This window comes from Pongo pygmaeus, chromosome 21 (genome assembly GCF_028885625.2).
Source record: "Pongo pygmaeus isolate AG05252 chromosome 21, NHGRI_mPonPyg2-v2.0_pri, whole genome shotgun sequence".
Classification (NCBI taxonomy): Eukaryota; Metazoa; Chordata; class Mammalia; order Primates; family Hominidae; genus Pongo; species Pongo pygmaeus.
Genome location: NC_072394.2, coordinates 9,305,964 through 9,328,438, shown reverse-complemented (window position 1 = coordinate 9,328,438; position 22,475 = coordinate 9,305,964). Strand labels below are relative to the sequence as shown.

General features: G+C 39.0%; 1 protein-coding gene and 1 long non-coding RNA gene across 5 annotated transcripts in view; both read right to left on the bottom strand.

Moving 5' to 3' along the window:
- Positions 1-22,475, bottom strand: part of MACROD2 (mono-ADP ribosylhydrolase 2) — a 2,112,402-nt gene that overhangs the window by 1,422,008 nt on the left and 667,919 nt on the right. The gene's annotated exons all lie outside the window — the stretch shown is intronic.
- Positions 9,014-16,149, bottom strand: LOC129022084 (uncharacterized). Its single transcript, XR_008496219.1, has 4 exons — positions 15,986-16,149; positions 14,899-15,039; positions 10,811-10,853; positions 9,014-9,285 (listed from the first exon to the last, which is right to left on the bottom strand). It is a non-coding gene; the product is annotated as an uncharacterized LOC129022084 (long non-coding RNA).

Genomic DNA, 22,475 nt, shown 5'->3' with positions numbered 1-22,475 from the left:
AATGTTGCTTATTCATGATGTTGCCAGAGAATACTGAGAGGGAAAGGAGATTGCAATCTCTCCTTGTCCAGCTGTCAAAGAAGACAGCAAATTTTTCTTCCATCGAAGAGACAAAATTTGGGAAAAAAAGAAATTCACACTGTTGGAAAATCGCATGTCACCTCAGTGGGTTTGAGCAACATTTAAAAATGGATGTAATGTGACAGCAACCACCTGGACACCAATTCAAAAATGACAAAGATTATTGCTGTAGTACAATGTGAGCAACAGGGAATTGGCAGATCGTAATGAAGAAGAGAGTCTACACATGTAAAACTATACAGAAGGCATGATTAGGCTTCAGGGTGGCAGGGAACACAGAAATACTACACAAGGTGGGAGCTTACAAGCCTGAGATGTATTTTTCATTTAGCATTTATTTTAATATTTTACCCAGCATTCATCTCAACATAACTACTAATTAGGCAGTTTAATGATAATAAATCAATGACCTGGTATGGTTGCCAACTTGTACAGGGGTTATATATCTTTAATGGTTAACTGGAACACTAACTAGTATCTGAAGAACATCTTTAAGTGGCAACTAATATCCATCATTAGAGTGGATTTTTTCTTCTTCTTAAAGCTGGAGACACATATACCAGTAGAGTCGACTCTTAGACACATGCAAATCAAGGCAAACTAGGACTTCAAACCAGTATAGAAAGGCAGCTGCAAAAGTGTTTGATGGAATCTTTCTGAATCTCTATTCTTCTCCCACCTGTTCTCTCAGGCCATTCCTTCCTCCCACCAGCTCCCTCCAGTCTCATTTTTTAGTAGGTGTATTCTATTAACAAATTCCATCTTGTTTGTAGAGTATGAAAAACCATCTCAGGTCAGAGATTATTTTTAATCTATCATTATTCTGCATTTCAGCTTTTGGGAGACCTTCTTATTTGAATTCCAGTCTTCATATGTGTTTTACCTTTCCACAATTCAGTGCCTTTACTTAAACAGACTCCATCAGTATCAGTTTTTGCTTCCTCTGGGTTCCCTTATCCTGATTTTGACCTTCTTCCCCAAATAGAGCAGGAGCTATTTTATTTTTTCTATCTTGGACACAAGGCACAGTCCCTTATATTAGTAGGTGCTCAAAATATTGTTGTAGATATGAAGTATAATACACTGAGAAGATTCCAGAATATTTTGTGGCCATCCTCTTTTATTCTCACAGAATATAAAGAAGGCTTTTGATCACAGGTGCAGATCACATGAATGGTAAGAAGTCTGGTCACCTAGTCAACCTGGTGATGAATCAAAGCAAAATTCCTGTGCATCATTTCCTCTTCTACAGGAGCCCATTTGGCTTTCCAGGATCACTCTTGCCTTTCGTGTCTCAACATTGCAGGTGTTTCTTCTGGAGTCCCTAAGAAAGGGATGGTCCTCAATCAGGGGTGTAAGCCTAAATGCTGTAGTGCCCTCCAGTGAAAGAAAGAAGAGAGGGAAGGAGGGAGAAGGGCGGGGAGGCAAGAGGCCGGGAGGAAGACAGAGAAGGAGAGACGGGGGTCAGAGAATGAAATAGGAATTTAACTTCATTTCATTTTTCTCGATAGAATTTGTTTCAGAAGTTCCTATTAAGCCAGAAATATTTGGGCGTGACATTGATATGGAGGATAGGAACTTCTGAAACAAATTCTATCATGAAAAATGAAATGAAGCTAAACTCCTATTCCATTCATTATCACATTAAAATGATCCATTTTCATAGAATTCTTATTCTTATAGGTGACAAGCTCTGTGCAATATAATGAGCAATAGAATTACATCAAGTAAACATGAAGATAAATAAACCTTGAAAATAAATTGTGTGGTATTTAAAAATTAATAAATGCAGTAAAGCAAAATGTAAATAAATCAAATTCCACTTTTCCCATTGAACATTAGACTAATTTAGTTTATAAACATGTTCTTAAAATTTTGTATTCTATCAAATTTGTCTCATATCATTGGGAAAACTCAGCATTTATTACCATTTGACATCACATCCTCACATTTTTATCCCGATATTACATTAAAATGAATCATATACTCTTGGCTTTGCTTTCATCTTCTTGATTTTTCAAAGGATGCTTGTACCAAACATGTAACATTCATTATTTGTCTAATAGTTGTTCAAAACTTCAACATAACTCAAGAGTATGATATGAGAGAGTTACATACATGAATACAGTATTGATCAAAATAAAGCATTGACTGAAATATGGAAATAAGGTCTTGTGTCTTTGTAAATGACAAATACATCAGGCAGAAAGTAACTGTTATAATGTATTAATAAATAAATAATTAGTTGCCAGCACAATATACAATTTTAAGTTGCATTTTTTATCTTTGTATTGCAAAGAAGGGCCTCTCATTTATGAACACTATTGTGATGGGACATTCTTTTTGGGTAGAGATAATTCAATATCAATGAGCTTTATTTACTTATGAGTATGATCAGTATTGCTGCTTTTTGGAAAGTTGGAAAATGGAGCATTTTAGTGACTTTTCTAGGTACATATCTGGCTCTGTCACCTTTGCTAGTGGGTGTAGCGAAGGAACCTCTAGCCCAAACCATGACAAGATGAGTGAAAGCATTGGGAAAAAGTCAAGCAATAATTGAAATAGCCACAGGATAGTAATACTAGGACAATGCCAGAGTGCCTATCCAGGGGCCTCTGATCATGAGGAAAACGGAAATAACTCAACACTGATTGTATAACTGTGATATCTGCAATTTTAAACTCCCTCTTTAGGATTTTCCTGGAGTTTCTTTCTGACAGCTATAGGGACACTGCTCCTTGAAGACACAGGCCACACCACCTTCACCTCCATATCCTCATTGCACTCTGCACTCAAATATTCATCAGGGGACTGTGGACTAAAATGCTAACTCCAGAGTTCTCTCTGGCAAAGAAGACTAGAACAAAAGTTCTCCCTGCAGATTGCCCAGACATGAAGGGATTGAGATTTAGGATGTGACATGAGTCTAAACTTTTTATTCTCTTCCTTGCAAGAATTATGCCCTGAGGGCATAACTTCCTGTCTAGAGCTATTATACTCTGGCAAACACATAATTTCAGATGAAAGAGAGAGAGCAGGTCCAGGGTTTTTACTTTTAAACATGCTATGCCTATTTTGGATATCTTAAAAATAAAAAGCCTTCAGTATTGAAAACCAGAGGTCTTTCCTATCATTCTATGCCCCACAACATTTACAGACTTACAGGCAATTCATGTAAAACTCTCTCAGGAAGTCCTGATTTGCTCAAATTCTCTGAACAGTTCTGCTGACAGGACCATATAGGAAAATAAATTAAACTCCAGTTGGGCGTGGGGGGTAAGAAGGAAAGAGCCAAAATTGTGACCAAATGTTAGGCATGAAAAATAGTCACAAGGTTTATGAATAATATGTGATCAAAGAAGCACATGGAAAGAAGGAGGAATATACAAATGGATGTGAAAACAGCAAATTACTTCCAGTGGTGGCCTTTACAAAATTCACTTGAGAAATACTTATTAAATGCTTACTCCCTGCAAAACACTGTGAAGAAATTTAACAATGGACAAGGCATCATCTTTGCTCATTCAGTGTCCATCCTCCAAAGGGATGACAAGCTCATGGACAAGTGTAACTCAAGCTGGTAACATGGCAGACATTACTTAGAATGCGAGAGGGAAATGTCCTACTTCAGGCCACATCTCAGATGGATCTTGAAAGGTGAGTAGACTTTTGAAACGCAAAGTGGCAAAAGGCACGTCAGAAGTGGGGGTGTGGGGGATTGTGGGAAATGGCACACCCAGGGGGCTGTGAAGAGAGCAATGCTCCTGGACCCAAAGTGTCAGGTGAGGAGAGCATCAGAAATAAGGCTACAAAATAAATCAAGGCCAGGCTGAGTTTATATTTAACCTCAGATGAAATAAGGAGCCAAACAATGTGTCCATGCAGGAAAATTAGATGGCCATGGTAGTGTTTTAGGAATATTAACCCAGTGGCTATAAGAGAGAATGCCATAGGGGAATACTAACATGAGGTGGCCAGCTAAGAGGCTATGATGATACCCCAGTCTTTAAATTAAAAAGGCCTGAGGTGGTTTCAATGGACTTATGTGTCTGGTGATGTTTTAAGTATGTGAAAACTCAAGAGGGAGGTCGTTTAAGGACAGGATGTGGGAGAGAAGGAAGCGAGAGTCAGAGATGACTGCCAAGGGAAGCCTCGATAACTGGGATGATGGTGACTCTACAAGGAGAATTCGGAGCCAAGAGGAGTCGCTACCTCAGGAAAAAAGATGATGAATTTGGTTTTTTAAGCTTATTTGAATTTAGTTCATGTGAAGGTAGCCCATCTAGGTGGCAATATATAGCAGGTAACTTTACATGCAACACCAGTTGGAGAAATAGGGATTTTATATTTATCACCAACTCAGAGTAGTTTACTGAAATTGCTTTTCTCATTGGCTTCAATTTCCTTTGAAGAATATTAAATATGAAGAAAGATTACCAGAGTAGGCTGAATGATGGCCCCCAAAGATACCCCTGCAACCTGTAAATGTTACCGTCTGTGGAAAAAGTGTCTTAGCAAATGAGATTAAGAATTCTGAGATGCGGAAATTATTCTAGATTATCCAGATGGGCTTAAAATGAATCACAAATGTCTTTATAAAAGACACATGGGGAAATTCAACCCAGACAAATAAAGGGAGGGCCACGTGACCACAGAGGCAGAGACTGGAGTGATGCAACCACAGGCCAAAGAAGGCGAGTGGCCACTACGGGCAGGAAGAGGAAAGAGAAAGGTTCCTCTCCAGGGCCTCTGCGGGAACGCGGCAGAGCTCGCCCCACATCTGGACTTCCATACCGTGACACTGATTTCAAACTTCTGACCTCCAGAACAGTGACAGAAAAAATTTCAGCTGTTTCACATCACTAGGTTTGTGGTGGTTTGTTACAGCAGCCACAGGAAACTAACACCATTTCAAATAATTTCTACCACTTAAATGAGAACTTTCAATATATGCATAAATGGTGATAATCAAGACAATGTTTTTTAATTCAAAGAATTTCTTGTATTTTACATTAAATATTATCATAAGAGATCATTTTTTGTCACAAAGTTCTTCGGAGTTAGAGAAGCCATGTTTCAAAAACATCTCAATTTATTTAATTTTGTTTACTATACTTTTAAAGGAACATCTCTGTATCAGACACCAAAAACTTTTAACTATCTACTACCTTCCACTTTCCAGACTAAATAAGGAATATCACAAATTAACAAGGTTAATTTTGATTGGTTGGTATTGAGATACTCTCAATAATAACATAAAAACAGCAAAAATGAAAGCCACAAATGTAGGAAAGGGGCTTGGTGGAGAAAAGAACCCTTATCATTATGTACCTAAGAAAACAGAATAACATACTTCCTAAATATTATGTTTGCTGCATGAATTACAAATATATTGACAATTTCCCATATCTACCATATTTTACAAATTTGTTTTTACCTATCCAATCATATAACCAAAGAGTTCCATAAAGAAAACAGGTTTTCATATTATAAGTTCTTAAATATTTCCTTACATGTTTCTAACTTTTAACCTTGACATATAATATTTAAATTAAATTCTAAATATCTTAAGTGAAAATGAAGAACTGATTTTTGCCAGAATTATTCCTTACGCAGTCATATTTAGAATGTCCACCCTTAATAGAAAGAGAAGCATCATTCACACTACAGTAAGCTTACTTTCTCTCTAAGTCTCCTTAGACTAATATAATCAATATTCCTTATAGCCAGATTACTTCATCTTAAAAAAAAAAAAGGCAGGCAAAAAGACCTCTGAATCTCAGGGAATAGCTAGTTTGAAAATTCAAATGTTATTCTAATAAATTACAAAATGAATACCACACTTAGTTTTTAAAACAACTGAAATTTTTGCTTATTCAGATGGCCATTGTCAAAGAGTTCAACTGGCATGCTCATTGCAGTAGCATACCTGAAGTTACAACAAGACAGCAAAGATTGTCAACGGCATGCAACTTTATAAAGATCCTGTCAAAAGACAAAATTACAACAAATTTAAAGATATAATTGGTTTTTCTTTTTTTTTTTTTTTTTTTTGAGATGGAGTCTCGCTCTGTCGCCCAGGCTGGAGTGCAGTGGCGCAATCTCAGCTCACTGCAACCTCTGCTCCTGGGTTCACAACATTCTCCTGCCTCAGCCTCCTGAGTAGCTGGGACTACAGGCGCCCGCCACCCCGCCCGGCTAATTTTTTTACTTTTATTTTTAGTAGAGACGGGGTTTCACCGTGTTAGCCAGGATGGTCTCGATCTCCTGACCTCGTGATCTGCCCACCTCGGCCTCCCAAAGTGCTGGAATTACAGGCATAAGCCACTGCGCCTGGCCCGGTTTTTCTTAAATTTAAAGATCCAATAGGCTTTTATTGAATTCTAAAGTCGGGCAACATCTCATTCCAGAAAACAGAATGAGTGTTCTAATGAACTGATCAGGAGTATGGCTTTATAGGCAGAAAAGGGCTAAGAAAAAGCAGAAACCATGAACAAAAGAGAACTGGTTGTTTCAAAGTCACTTTCCTTACAGAATTAACAGAGACGACTTCCTTATCATGCCAGCTCAGGTAAACTGGGCGCCTTCTGATTGGTTGCTGTAAATCTCCTGTCTTTTGAAAAACTGGCTTGTTTCGAAGTTCAGTTTGATTATGTGGCACAGCGAGATTCCATTCTGGTTTTGTCTGGTCTTTTGGGCCTCGTGCTGGAACTCAGTACAAAGCAATGAACTCTTGTAAATTTCATTTAACGATTCCATATATTCTTTTAAAAAATATTAAAAATGTAAAAAATAAGACAAATAGAAATGTACTGATAAATTCCAAACTGCTTAGTAAGGTGGAAAATCACAGCTGTTACAGACACACAAAATATAATTCTGTAAGTGAATTATGTTCTTGCTGAGTGGCAAAATGTAAAAAACAACAACAACAACAAAAAAAACCCAAGAATCTATACATCAGGGAAAGTGTTTAAAAGTGTTAGATTCAACTAAAGATCTGTAGATCAATCATCTCCTTGAAAGGATATTCTAAGCATATTTCAAAAGGGATTAAATAATAAGGAACTCTTTCAAATGTAGATAACTATATTTTTTTTAATTTAAATTTCGTTCACCTATCTTCTACAAATGCTTATAAATGCCTAAATGAATTTATTTTCTTGACAATGGGCATATTTTTAATCAAACACTAGAGATGCAGGCTGGTGAGAATCAATTAAAATCCTATTGTGTAAGAGTTCAATAATCTAGAAGGAAAGGCATTATAATTAGAAGTAATCTGCATATATAATTTATGTTGTTTGGAAAGCCTAAATTATTGCTAAGAGTTACATGAATTTTTAGAAAACAATTGCTAATTTTACTTCACTTCACTTTGATTTTTGAGTCTCTGAGGCCTACTTCTTAAAGCCTCAAACAAGTTTCGTTAAAATTATCTTCCTCTACTGTGCAACAAGTTTAAGCAGAAAAACGAAATGCTTTTCCTACTTCTCTTACAGTCTAAGTTATAGAAATTGGTGTAGATGCTCTTAGGCTCTTTTATTCTTGGCTGCCTATGAAGAATTTCTCTTGCTTTTTCTCCGTTCTTACCCAAATCCCCCAATTACATTCCGCAGCACACCAAAATTGCTCCTGTTGTTTTACACTGTTGAAAGGCAGGGTAACAGGATGGTTAAGAGGGTTGGCTCAAAAGCCAAACTGTGGAGACTCAAAGCCTGATCCTGCCACTTTACAGCCAGGAAATCTCAGACAAGTTACTTAGCTTTCCTTTGCCTCTGTTTAAGAGAAGATAATAATAGTACCAATTCATGGGGTTGTCGTGAATCTTAAAAGGGGATAGATAGATAGATAGATAGATAGATAGATAGATAGATAGATAGATAGAACTTAGCACATAATAGGATCTGAGTTAGCTAATGCTCTGACTGCTTTGTGTATATTTCTCTTTAAGACAGACAAATGGAGAAAAATCTCTGTGTTTTTGAGTTGAAAATTAGAAAAATTAAGATTGACCAGGAAATAAAAAGAGACCAGGGTTCTTTAGGATAGAAAGAAAAAAGGCTTGACTAGAGGGAAAACAACCAGTCTGCAAAGCTCATTGACAGCACATCTTTGTAGTGTAGTCCTTCCCTGCATCTGTGCAGACGTTATACCTTTAGAAAACTTGGAGAGAAGGAGTCAGGGAAGAAAAGATGAAATCAGTCACTCAGGACTTGGGAAAGCCACCTTTCCTACAGCTTCACAATCATTACATGCAACTGAAATACTCTACACATTTATTATATATTCACTTCAGGTACAAAGAATTTTTTAAAGCATTTAACATCCTCCCAAATATGTAAATATTGCAATTCATGAAATTGTCTCAGATTAATAAAGCTGTCCTCTGTTGATTTTAATGTTTAAAGGGTTATTTTCAAAAAAAGAAGTACAATAGCTAATTCTCACAAATCAAGAGACTGTGTGTTGTATTTTGAATTACATTTGAGGGATTATTCCATTTTTCTTTAAAATCTGATTTATTTAATGAAGAAGTAGAAATATTCTTCAAGGGGTGAGAAAGAATTAAATACATTTCTTACTTAACTAACCTGGAACCAATTACATCCTAATACATGTTCTATCATGTTACATTGTTTCAAAAACGGCACTTAAAAATACACACACAGAGACACACACACACACACACACAAGTCCTCTAGGACATGCAGGAATTGCCTTTGGGAGCACCTGTTTTAGGGAAGCGACAAGTGGTACACCTATTTTCCTACAGCTGTGATGCATATGGCACCTTAGAAAGGCTTTTTTAGCACTACTTTTGTCAAAGATAATAATAAATATAATGTGTCTAATTCTGGTCTTCAGAACTAAATAGGAACATAGAAAACACCACCAAAGTTCCAAAGAAATTCACAATTAGAACAATGAGGAAAGATTACGGAAACTTAGAGTATTTATCTTGGGTAAGAGACCACACTAAATAGTATCCTCTAATTCAAGATGCCTACAGAGAGGATGATGAACATGAACAGCTCTTGTCATTATCTTTGGAGCTGGAATTGTCTTCAGCTTCATTCTCTTCCCACTGTATATCTGCTCCTGGAATGAGATCATCCATGGCTTCTACTGTCTGTATGATACGGCCCCTAAACCAGATCGCCCTATCCACATAGCCAATTGTCTTAGGACATCTCCAAATGTCTGAAATAGAAATAGAAAATTAAAAGTCATCATATCTCAGCCTTTCTGCAATACTCTCCCTACATACAAACACACTTACCACCATTACCTTCACCCTCACCACATATTTCAGAGAATAGCATTTCTACCTCCTAATCCAAACAGGGTATCTTCAACCACTCTACATTTCCACATCCAGTCCATCATCCACATTTATTAGTTCAAATTCCTTCAAATCTCAGGATTCTATTATTTTATTTTCTTCATGTCCTCTGCCATTACATGATTTCCAGCCATCATTTCTTAGCTAGATTGCTGCAAGGAACTCCTAACTGGTCTCCTCTCTAATCCATTCTCTCTACATCCACTAGACTAGAGTAATAAATCCAAAATGAAAAGCTGACTACATCACTCCCCTGCCTGAAGTTACTCCACAGATGCCAACAGCTCTCTGCACCTCACACTAATATCTGCCACACTCCTTGGTCTGATCCTAAAGAAGTGTTTCCTCCAAACCTGTTCTCTTTTTACCTCACACTGTTTCCCACTCTGAACATATTCCATTCCTTACTTACATATTTCCGACTTATCTTAAAGGTTCAGATCAGATAGTGCTTTTGGGAAACCTTACAAATTTTTCTCTGTGTTGCTCTGCTCAACAAGCTAAATTAGTTATCCCATGTCTGCATTCCCACATTATGTTCTATTAATTATAGTGTATTTTAACTGTCTATTAATTTATCTGCTTTTGCCTTTTGTCCATCAGGTCCTTAAGGTCAGGATTTTTTTGTCATTGAATCCAGAATGAATTTTTTGAATGCATTTTTTGTCATTGAATCCAGAATGCCTGGCACACTGCCTCATATATGAGAAGCACTCTTTAATTGTTCAATAAATAGAATGAGTAAATGACATAGATTGTAAGAATCAAAACACAAAGCGGGTGCTTGGAAATGTTTTTGGGTGCACTAATTCAGAAAACATATTAACTTTACTGAAATGTTTTTAAATTAAATTGTATTTTGATGTTGGAGACAAAGCTCTAAGTTTTCCTCCTCCCCAAACAGGCTCTGAGGCAGAGATTTGTTATGCAGGAAGTTTATTGAGGAGTATTCCGAGGAACAATGCCTGTAAGGTAGTGAGAGAAACGGGACTGAACTGAAGGAGAAGGTGAACTACAAGGCACTTACAACAGAGACCTCAGTTGACCTAATAGGACCTCTGAACCTGAGATGACCCTTCACAATGGGCTCTCATCAAGGCAGTAGGGCTGGGCTTCTGTGCTCCTACGTCGCCCAGTCATTAGATGCAGGTTACTGCCAGGGAGCAACCACGGCCTTGGTGAGACAGCTACTTTGAGCAGAGGCCAATTCCCATTGAGAGTATTAGTTTTGAATCGTCATCAGGCAACACTACTAGCAACTGAAGGATTGGATGTCTCATTTCTGTAGGGGATATCGAGGTGGTACACAGAGCACCCATTTTAGTTCACTCCTCAGGCCACTCAGATCCACCTAGTTCATATAGTAAGTTAGTAAATTCTCACTCTCTGGGAGCAGGTCCTCGAGGATTCTAGTTTATCTCTTCGCCTGTAGAAATTTACAAGAGGAAAGTTAGTGGAACAAACTATAGTTTCCAATGCAGGTGGTCTCAAGGTCACAGCTGATATTCATTGTCTCCATCCTCTACTATCCCTTGCCAATTCTTCTTATCTTTGGCTAGCATCTCTGCCAGGCCAGGTTGTTTGCTGGTGAATAACAGAGACCCTCATCTAGAAGAGGACTGAGTCCCTAATCACCACACCTGTCTTAGGTCACAGCTGCCCACACTTGTCCATTTGAATAGGGGAGTACTAAGTGAGACCTAAGTGGATCAGCTGGGTGCCAAAAATATTTTTTTTTCCTTTCTCCCATTGTGCGACAATGGCCATACTTCCTCCTGAGGACAAATTACCCCTGCCAGTATGGATTATTATTTTCCTTGCCTGCTGGTCTCTGGGCATGAGGAACCCGAAGTAAGCAGGGAGCAGCTGCAACTTCAAGTTTGATGGAATTCTTACCATGCCTTCTCATGGCAGCATTCCCTGTGTTAGAACCAGGAATTCTAGGTAAACATAGCCTAAATATCTAAAAATGGAAAGCAAAAAATGTCCCTAAAGGGTGACTAGGAGAGGTGGTAAGCAGGGACACTCCTGTTCCTTTTCTGTTGGTTCCTGGACCTGTTGATTGTAGTACTGGGAATACAGCACTGTAAAATAGTCATTAATTTAGGCTATATACTATATCTGAAAGATGGCACCCCAACCCCACAGTATCTCCAAGCTGGTTCCTTGCAGGTACCACGCCAAACTAGTACCTCACCTTCAAAAGGCCATGCCACGGGTTTCTCAGGCTGACAGCTTCTAGGAAGTAAGATATGTGACAGCATCCAATGTAATGTGCCCACCCCCACAACTACCCTTGCTGTAAAGTGTGCTACTTGATCTAAAGCAATGTCATATATATACAATGTTGACAGAACAGAAACTTGGCTGGGTGCAGTGGCTCACGCCTGTAATCCCAGCACTTTGGGAGGCTGAGGCGGGCAGATCACGAGGTCACGAGTTCGAGACCAGCCTAATCAACAGGGCGAAACCTTGTCTCTACTAAAAATACCAAAAAAATTAGCTGGGCATCGTGTTGCATGCCTGTAATCCCAGCTACTCAGCAGGCTGAGGCAGGAGAATTGCTTGAACCCGAGAGTTGGAGGTTGCAATGAGCCGAGATTGCACCATTACACTCCAGCCTGGGCAATAGAGTGAGACTCCATCTGAAAAACAACAACAACAACAACAACAACAAAAACCAGAAACTCTAAAGCCCTCAAACAGTGATGCCAGCTGAGCTTCAGAAGTTAGGAAAGGCAAAGTCATACCTGGGGGCTGATGATATTCGTTGACAACTAGCTGGCTCCTCTCACAAAGAGATGGTGCCATATTGGAGGCTCAGTGTTGGTCTCTGCTGCTGTCAGATTAGGCATTTGGCAACGGCAGTGGCCAGGTTAATATTGTGAATGGGAATACATGCCATATGGCCCATTCATGGACTCTGTCTTTTTCCCCATGTCTACTCCATTCATGTAATCATTGTGTCAGCATTGGAGTGGCCAATGACTATGGTCACTTTCTCTATTTTATTTTTAGAGCTTTTTCTGTGGTGATTGCCCTCTGACAGGCATTAATAGATACATACGACAAAGATCTTCACACTTTATGACCACTCAATAGGTCCATCTATATACCACTTCCTATACCCCCTCATTCCCAATCTTTCTTTTTTTTCTGCTTTTTTTTGAGACTGAGTTTCGCTCTTGTCACCCAGGCTAGAGTGAAATGGCACGATCTCGACTTACTGCAACCTCTACCTCCTGGGTTCAAGTGATTCTCCTGCCTGAGCCTCTCGAGTAGCTGGGATTACAGGTGCCTGCCACCATGCCCAGCTAATTATTGTCTTTTTAGTAGAGACGGGGTTTCATGTTGGTCAGGCTGGTCTCAAACTCCTGATCTCAGGTTATCCACCTACCTCAGCCTCCCAAAGTACTGGGATTACAGGCATGAGCCACCATACCCAGCCTAATCTTTCAATCTCTCCTAGGTCCCTCACCAGCTGGCCAAGCCATTCACCATTGACCATGAATTTGTGTATATTCTTAACTTGGACCACACAAAAGGTGCAATGTGCAAACCTCTGACCTTTGGGAGAATTTACTTTCATTGCTATAATTCAGAGGCACCATTGAATGAGGTAGTAGTGCTGCAGCGGTACATTTCTGGCTGGCATTCATCTAATAAGTTGATAAATTCATGAACCAAGCTCATAGTTTCTCCTCCTTTATCAACTAGGATAACATCCCCCACCTTGGATGCAGCTATTGGTGTGAGCAGAGGAAGAAGTGCAGTTTCCACTGTGGTCCCTCACATGTGGAAAGGGGCCACCTACTCATGCAGTTTGCTTCTGCCTTCTGGCCTTTGCTGTGTTCAATCCCAGATGTAGCAGTTTCATTTCAATGCTTCATACTACCAACACCCAGTAGCACACACTAAAGTTATTTTTCCAAAGGTGCATAATTATTAGCTTCAGAGGGCATGTCTTTGCTCCTAACCCTACAGTTCTGTTTTGTCATCTTCCCACTGGGGTTTGCACAAGAGATGCCAGATTATATGACTCTAGTGGCAGGGCTGATTTCACTGCGGCAGGAACTTGCTATCCAGCTCTTTTCTATTCTAAACCCCAATCAAAGTTGACAGCATTAAAATGTCCCTTAGTGAAAGACTGGAACAGTATTACTAAGTGTGAAATATGTACGCTACCTCCAGAACCCAAAGAGGCCTGACAGATGTTGTGTTTCCTTCTTAACGTGTCTCACTGCTTAATTGCAATAGTTTCTCCTTTACTTTGGAGAGGCTGTCCCAGCATGCCTCAGACACCTAAAGCTGATGGAGAAGACCCCTGTATCCCCATAAGGTCTACCTCCTGCCTTCTGGATCACACATGCCTTACCAAGACTTGCCACTTACTGCAGATAAGTCTGATAAACATTATGTCATCAAATAACAGATCAACGTGAGATTCAGCAGATGTCCAGACAGTCCAGGTTCCTTAAGAGTCCAAGACAGACAACATAGCCCTGGGGAAAGACTGTAAGTTTTTACTGTTATCTAATTCAAGTGAATGTAAAGTGCTTCTGTTCCTCCTCCCTGATAAGATGAGAAGAAATGGATTTGCCAGATCAATGGCTGCCAACCATGTACTTGAAGCCTGGTTGAGTTTGTGATAGCCCTCTGTCATTCACTAGGATTTATCTGTTTTTTGTAGGGGCCAGACTTATGCTCATCACCATTTTCTTTGCTATCAGAGAGTCCAATTCTGTAACAGCATCTTTTCAGTGAACCTTGGACAACAGAGGATGGCTACCACTGGCTTTTTAGGGATGATGATGCTCCTCTCACTAATATTTTTATTATCTGTTTGGCTCCAGGTCCTCCAGAACATGACCATCTGTTAGTTTTTCAGCCCTCTGTGTACCAAGACAACTTCTCTGAGCCTTTGATTAGTTTGTCCACTGCTACAGCAAAATTCGGGCATTTCTATTTATTATAGTATTGGTCATCATTTTTACCAAGCTTTCAAGAATCATTTTAGCAATATGTTAACACCATCTCCCAAAGCTCTTGCCAGAGTGTTAAATTCTATGTCATTAGCAAGTCATCCCATCTTCATAAACTCTCCCTTATTCAACTTTCTGTTCCAACCACTTTGAACCAGCACCCTCTGGATCCAGTTCAACATATATGCTCCCAGTTCCTGGAGAACATATGGCTCTTTGAGCTTCCTTCCATAGCAGACCCAGTATATTCTTGGCCATGTTATGTTGGGAATTGACCCTAGATATTAGCCTGATGGCTTCAAGGTTGGTTGAGAAAAAATAAATAAACTGTAATTCAGTTGTAACACAGGTCTCAGCCAAACTTACAGAGAACTTTGGTATTAAGATAGTCTTTGGGAGTTTCCTCATCAAGACAAGGGGCTGTGGCTTTGTACTATCTATGTTGTTGAGTCACTGGATGTGAGCTAGCCCCTGGGAGGCAGGCATTACCTTGGAGAGGGCAGCTTCCTTCACCAGCAGTCAAGTCCAGTAGAGGGACTTAGCCGTGAGTCATCAGCAGACAACACTTCCAGTAGGTGGGGAAATAGTGCCTCTGTTCTGAAAGGGGGATCTGGGTGCCCACCAGAGCATCTACCATAGAAAATATGCCAGTAAGACAAAAATTAGGAGGCAAACCTTACAAACTCTGCCATTACCTCTTCTCTGGCACCTCTGAGGCGAGAAATAACTCTGGCATATTGATTGTCATTTCACATGGTCAACATTTTTAGGAGAGTAAGTAAATGGATTGTGAGATTTGTTCTTCTTGCAAAGACTTAGGTGATCACAAGAAGTGAAATGTTTGGTAGAAAATAATGGTGCCTCAAGGGTCGACCTAAGTACTTTAGTCCTCAGATCCTAGAAAGCTAGACTCTGAAAACTTCTGGCCACTCAGAAGTTTCTGGAAGTTTTTATCCCCTATGATAGTATAATAAGCTCAAACTCTAAAAACTCTTTTGTGTCTTGGAGTCAAACATTAGATTTCTTTGGTCCAAGTTTTATTCATTTGCATAGCAAGCAAATCTATCCTATGTTCCCAGTTCCTGGTGATTTTAAAAGGTAATGCTGTACACATATATGACTGCGCACAGCATTTTTTTTTTTTAAAAGGTGTGCAGTCATAGAAAAGCAAATGACCAAAGCTGCCCGCTCACATCTCAGATACCCCTTGACCTACTTAACAGACAACTTCTCAGAAAGTGCATATGGACTTCTTTCTCTTCATGTCATGGGATATAAAACTAAAGGCATGTATGTAGATTATTGCAAGAAAATTATTTGAGTTTCTAATATCTTTATTATCCAATGGAAATATATTTAGAGGCTTGTTAACTCAGGAATACATTAAAAATGATTAAAATGTTAAATAAAATAATATAATATAATTTAATTATCTCATTGTATTTGTAAAGCATTTTCCAAAGATTTTACCTTCTTTGAGCTCTTCCGGAGCCTATTAGGTAAGCAGGAATTATTTTACACACATTCCTATATATGGAAACTGAGGCAAATGTTAAATTATTTTGTTAAAACTCACACAGCTAATGAGAAATCCTCCCAAGGCCTGACTGTGGTCTTTTTGCATCAAAGTCAATATTGCTCAGCTGCACCAGGTAGTCATGTATAAACATGGTGTATACTTGACCTTCAAAAAAATAGCTTGTTTTCATGTACCTAGAAACACATTTCCCAACGGAGAATCTACAAAACAAATAAAAATTAATTTGGATTGGGGTTTTCACTTTTTGTAAATGCAAAACACAGCCACAGATCAGAATTTCTCTCCTCTAGAGGATACCTCACTTGTTTTCATCCTTGAAGCAAACACTGTGGGAAAATTAGAAAGAGCTGGTTCAGCTGATTTAAAGTTATCTTAGCAACAACATTTCCCATGTTATGCTGAGCAGAAAATTCCCGAAGTTTCAAATTTTGCATGATGTTAGACTTTCCTGAAACATAGGGCTGTATGAGGTTTTAAAGAATTGATTGATAGTTTTAAAGTTAGAGCAATTTCCATTTTTTAAAAAGGAGATCATTTCCTATCTTTTTTATCTTGAAGAGATCCTCTTCATAATGATGATTACCCTAGCTACTGAGTATTTTCTCCAGGCAAAAAAGGCACTTGAGCAGCACATCTGTAAACTTATCCCAACCCCACAGTCCACGTGGAGACTGACTTCAAAGCAGAGAGAAGCCCTAATAAGAATTACACACAACACAGTAATAATACTTCTTAATAATAGCACCTAACAATTATTCAAAGCTTTGCACTTTCAAAGCATTTTACAATCATTAATTAGTTTATCCACACAACATCCCTATGACTTATGCCAGTATTATTATCCTCATTTTTAAAATGAGGAAACTAAGATCTAAAGTGATTAAGTGCCTTGCCCAAGGTCACATAGTGAATCAGTAGTACGATCTGTACTTGATTTCATAACTCTGTCTAATTTTCAGGACTGATAGAGAATGTGAAATCTTTGAGGTCCACAAACCATCTGCTTGGAATACAAACCTATTGTTTTCCCACTTGCCAATAATACCCTCCTTTCTTCATTGATTTCTATAAAACAAAGCTAAGAAATTAAGAATCTGCCCTTTAAAATATCTAAGTATATAATAAACTCATTTAAATTAAAGAAAAAGTAGAAAGAAAAGCCAGTGTGTATGAAAATCATGTGCTCTCCGATATCCTGTTATTAGGATAAATGTATTTGTGATGGATCCCTAAATTATGTTTTCTGTCTAGCAGAGAAGTTGATAGCCCAACCACATCCTGCAGCTATAATTAATATAGACAGCTCTTTGTTCCCAAATATGACCTCTCACTAACACCAGCACCCCTACCACTAATCAAGTGAACCAATCAAAGGAGCCTACATAAGTTTTTTCTCCCTATGATAGTGAAAAATTGCCTCTGGGCTCATTAAATTTAAGGATATATAAATCTAGATAAACAAAAGAAAACTTTTTTTAAAACTTTTGGAAATTTATCCTAATATGTTCCCTATCAGAATTGGTTAGAATAAGCTAGGATATGTTCCAGACCAAACAACATTCAAATCTCAATGACATAACACAGATCTATTATTTCTTGCTCATAGTATGCATCCATCTTAGGCTGGTGGGAGCAATCTACTCCACTTTGTCTACATTCAAAAACCCAGACTGACAGAGCCATAAACATACAGGTCACTTGGACAGGAGGAAAGAATATTCCAAACTGCACACTAGATTTTGAAGCTTCAACATGGAAGTGGCACTTCATCCTTATGCACACTTCACTGGCCAATGGCTAATTCAAATGGGCATCAAAGTGCAACCCTACCATGTATGCAGAAGAAGACAACCAGAATAGATGGGAATCCCAAATAATGACTACTCAACTTTCTGGTCACCAAATATTTGACACATTCCTTTTCCAGCCTACTTCCTGTCTCAAAGTGACAAATGTCAGGGCCACATAGTGTTTTAGACAAAGATATGTGTTAAAAGCCAGATCATAATTTGCTATCTTCCCTCACCTATGATGGCCACTAGCAACATTTCAGACAGTGGAGGTTCTGTTGGCTGAATAAGCATGAAGCAGCACAGAGCTCCTATCTAATCAATAGTGGAATCATAGCACGAACAAGAAATAACCTTTTGTTGTTGATTTAAGCCCTGAGATTCTGCCGTTGTTTGTTATTGCAGACTAAGCTGCCTAGTCATCTTACAAGGTAGTATGGATTGATAACAGCCATATTTCACTCACAAAAGTCAGATGAAACACCTCATTATCAATAAGCTCCAAAAGGAAGGGAAAAATAGGGAGTTCAAATGGGTGACAAAATTGGCCTTGATGTCCATTATGCCTAGTTATCTCTATACTCCTTTTTTTCTTTACCCTCCCTTCCCCTCCCCCCTCCCTTCTTTCCTTCCTTCCTTCCCTCCTTTCCTCCTTCCTTCCTCCCCTCCCTCCTTCCTTCCTTCCACCCTCCCCTCCCCTCCCATTCTTCCTTCCTTCTTTCCTTCCTTCCTTCTCTCCTTCCTTCCTCCCCTCCCTTCCCCTCCCCTCCCTTTCCCTCCTCTCCCTTCCCTTCCCTTCCCTTCCCTCCCTCCCTCCCTTCCTTCCTTCCCTCCTCTCCCTTCCCTTCCCTTCCCTCCCTCCCTTCCTTCCTTCCCTCCTTTCCTCCTTCCTTCCTCCCCCCTCCTTCTTTCCTTTCCTCCCTCACTCCCTCCCTTCCTTCCTTTTCTTCCTCTCCCTTTCTTTCTTCTTCTACTGAAGAAAGACACCAAAGTCTCCTGCAAGCAGCCTAGTTAGAGGGAGACTTTGGAATCAGAGATGACTCTGAAGTCATGGTATAATTTTAACAGAATTCATGGATAAAAATTTCAAGAACAAAGCCTCCTGAGACAAAATACTTGCATGGCACTGATTGCCTAGAAACCACCTTGTTACTTTCTGAAGAAGCAAGAAAATGAAATAATGATATCTTTATATAGTAATGTGCATTGCTTTTTTCCAATCCCTTGGATTTTTATGGCTATGATCGTTATTTTAAGGGCTTATCATTTATTACATCTCTATGATACACTTAGCACTTTACATGTATCTATTATTTCATATTTTATACAAGAAGTATTTTTTAATTAAATTTAAAAGTGAGAAAACAAAGGTTCTAAGGATTTGAATAGTTTTGCCAGGACAGGCAGCTAATGAGCAGCTGAGCCAATAAAGACGTTCTATTTGGGTGGCACTAAAGCCCATAGAATTTCTTGGGCATCTCATTGTCTCCTTTTCAGAGGCTCTGTTATTTACCATATGAATGTATTCACACTGGTTTCAAACTTTCAGCAAAGCTTCTCTTAAACTTCTGTGGTTGCAGAAATCTGGGACTCAATGTGGCATGTGAGGAGAGCTGCATAGTGCAAGTCTTCAGCACCCCATGCTGAAGCCCCATGATTCCACCTTGTTTCAGAGGAGCTTGTCAAGTTCCAGACTTGCCTCCAGGGAGGAACCCTGTGAGTTACACCACATGCCACTGACTGCCCATTCCCAATATAGCAGCTAACACAGATTGAGTGCCAACAACATACTAGGTATCATTTTAAGTACTTTTCCCAAGTTAACTCGGGTAATCCTCACAGCAATCCTAAGAGACATTGTTCTATAATTATCTCTAACACAGGAAAATTGAAAGGTAAGTAATTTGTTGAAGATTACACAGCAGAAATTTGAACACAGGCAGTTCTTTTCCAAAACATCTGTACTTGAGCATTCTACTATGCTGCCTCTCAAAACACACAAACGAGATAAGGTATAGCTAGGTGGTGGAAAAAACACTGCCTTAAGAGGAAGGCAACTGCTATTTTGAATTCCTTTTTCTCTTAGCTCAGTTCATCAATTCATCCATTCAGTAAATGAGCAAATAGTGCCTTCTAAGTGCCAGGCCTTATTTTAGCTGCTTGGGATACATTGATGAAAAAAAAAATTCATGGGGATTGGAGGGCAGGTGTGGACCGCAGACCCATTAAAGTGAGCTTTGGTTAAATCATTCAATCAGTCAGGTTGCTAGTTGCTTTACGACTTTAGTCAGGATGACATCCTTCTTTCCCCAAAAGAAGAGAGATTTAAGAAACCTTCCTTTGTGCCTCCCTTCAGCTCCAAGACTCTGAAGGCTAGTTCTGTACAAATTATCACCTGCACAAATAACCACCAAAGCATTCCTCTCCCCTATTTCATGATTGTGAGGCTTTGCCTGAAGGAATTTGGAAAAGGTGCTCTCTAACATCATCTATAAGGGCTCAGGGTTTCGGTAATAAGCAGAATTCAAATTTTGCAGAGTCTCATAGTGTCTTGAGTCTTACTGAGTAAGGAAAGTAGCATTAAAAAATAGAAGTACTTGAGTGAGCCAGTTATTTTAAAAGGAGAACTAGTTCTTAAAAGTAGTTACATATTACCCTTTCATTTGATTTCTAATAGTCTAATGATGAATAATCATCTGTGAAGCAACCTAGATGAGTTTTGTATGTGGTTTCTTAGTCTGCAGATAAAAGAACATTTCTTACAGAAAAACAGAGGAGAGTGGCACACATCTATCTTTCCTAATACATAGAGAATGGTTTGCGTTTACCCATAGATCAGGCATAGAATCATATTCACCACTGAGAGAGCAGAATATGTTTTAAAGATGCAGAGAAGGGTAAAGTCTCAAATATAAGCTCATCACCGATACTGGAGGCAGGCAAGTGATGAAGTATCACAGTGAGTCATTACTCCAAGAGGTTTCCTATAAACATTAACCAACAAAGGAGGAAAGATTGGCCACTTGGAAGCACACACTAATGACTTAGGATGAAACATAAATCATTTCAAAGAACTATGTTGAATCTCGGAGTTAAAAGTGAGAAAGAGAGAAACAAGCAAGAAGAGTGGGTTGTCACCCAAACCAAGGTTGAGTTCTAATCACAGCCGAGAGAGTGTTCCAACTGACGATGTCAAACAAGGCAGTTCAGGTAATAGGACTGAATGATATATGACTAGGAATTTTCCAACAAATTTGATTTATCCTCCTTGAGAAATATTTGGGGACTGTAACCTAGATAAACTCTAAATTGAAATTTCTTTGCAAAGCAATAAAATTGAGACTCTCAAGTGTCTATACCTCAATTACTTTCTCCCAAGGTTTTAGAATCAACAGAGAGATTGTACACAGTTCTGTGACTTCACAAAGTGACTAGCTGGGAACTAACGGTATTATAGGACAGCTTATTTTGAAAGAGGGCTCATTTAAGCTGTTCTTAAATGAAACACCCTAGACATTAAGATGAAGTAGGAAAAGTTCTTTCATAATGAAAAATTATGGGATGATCAGTTCATCCATCTCATTTTTGTGAGAGAGAGGAGAAAAAAGAAATTATAACAATATTAAGGCATACAATTTCCCACAGCTGAGTCCCCTAGGAAGGCAGTATTTATATCATTCCAGGACCTCCTTCCAAGGTTAAGAAGCTGCAAATATCACTTAATTTTCCACTTTGTTCAAATCCTGAAAATACTGGCCCTCAAAATTAAATCGCCAAGGGTGACCTTACACTTAACATCATTTCCAGGGGCTCAGAAGCCCACTTGCTCAAAATAATATTATTCACCAAAATTCATTTAAAGAGAATTTGAATTGAATCCTATGACTACAGATACTTCAGGATATATAATTGGAGAAACCATCATTGTGGTATAAGCGACCATTTTTGACAGGGAAGAAGGAAGATAGAAGGTGGATGAGTACTCTAAAGGCCTGGAAGGGATGGCTAGAAAGTGAAAACACTGATGACTAGCATTTTTAGAACAAATATTAGTTATTTCATAGCTTTGCCTAGTACCATCTAGCACAGTGCTCCAACATGACTGGGCTCAGACCACATATGTGCTGTTTATATGGTCATGATAAAATGTTCTGACATTGCCAAGAAAGCCCCAGATAGTAATACAAGAATACAGGATTCAGATCAACATGAGTAATCTACCTTCATGCACACTCAATGCTCTATAAAAACCTTGGTCACACTTGTCTCTTCCTTTGCGGATAATGGATCAAAGCCACTGCTCTTTCTGGCTCTCTTCTCTATCACTGTGCCTCTCTTCACTAGGCTACCCCTGGTGACTGACCACTCACACCACCTTACATACATAGAAACATTTAGTCTGCTGTCATACCTGTCCCACGTACATCTACACTGCCTCCTGCATCCACCCAGCTCTTTGCAGTTCTCTGCTTTCCTGCCTATCTCATGCATTTTCTTCTTGCATTGATTCTTAGTGTAGTTTCTTTCATCGGCTTGTTACCTAATCTGCCTGATTGCAAGCTTTGCCCCACCTATGTCTCCATATTGCTACCAGGTGAATCTTTCTAATACACACTGGCACATATTCTTCCCTGCTCATGAAAGTCAACCAAATTATGCCTAAGCTTCTTAGCCTGAGCTTCTAGACCCATGGGCTTTTCCAAAAATCTATACTTCATACCTCCCCACCATTACGT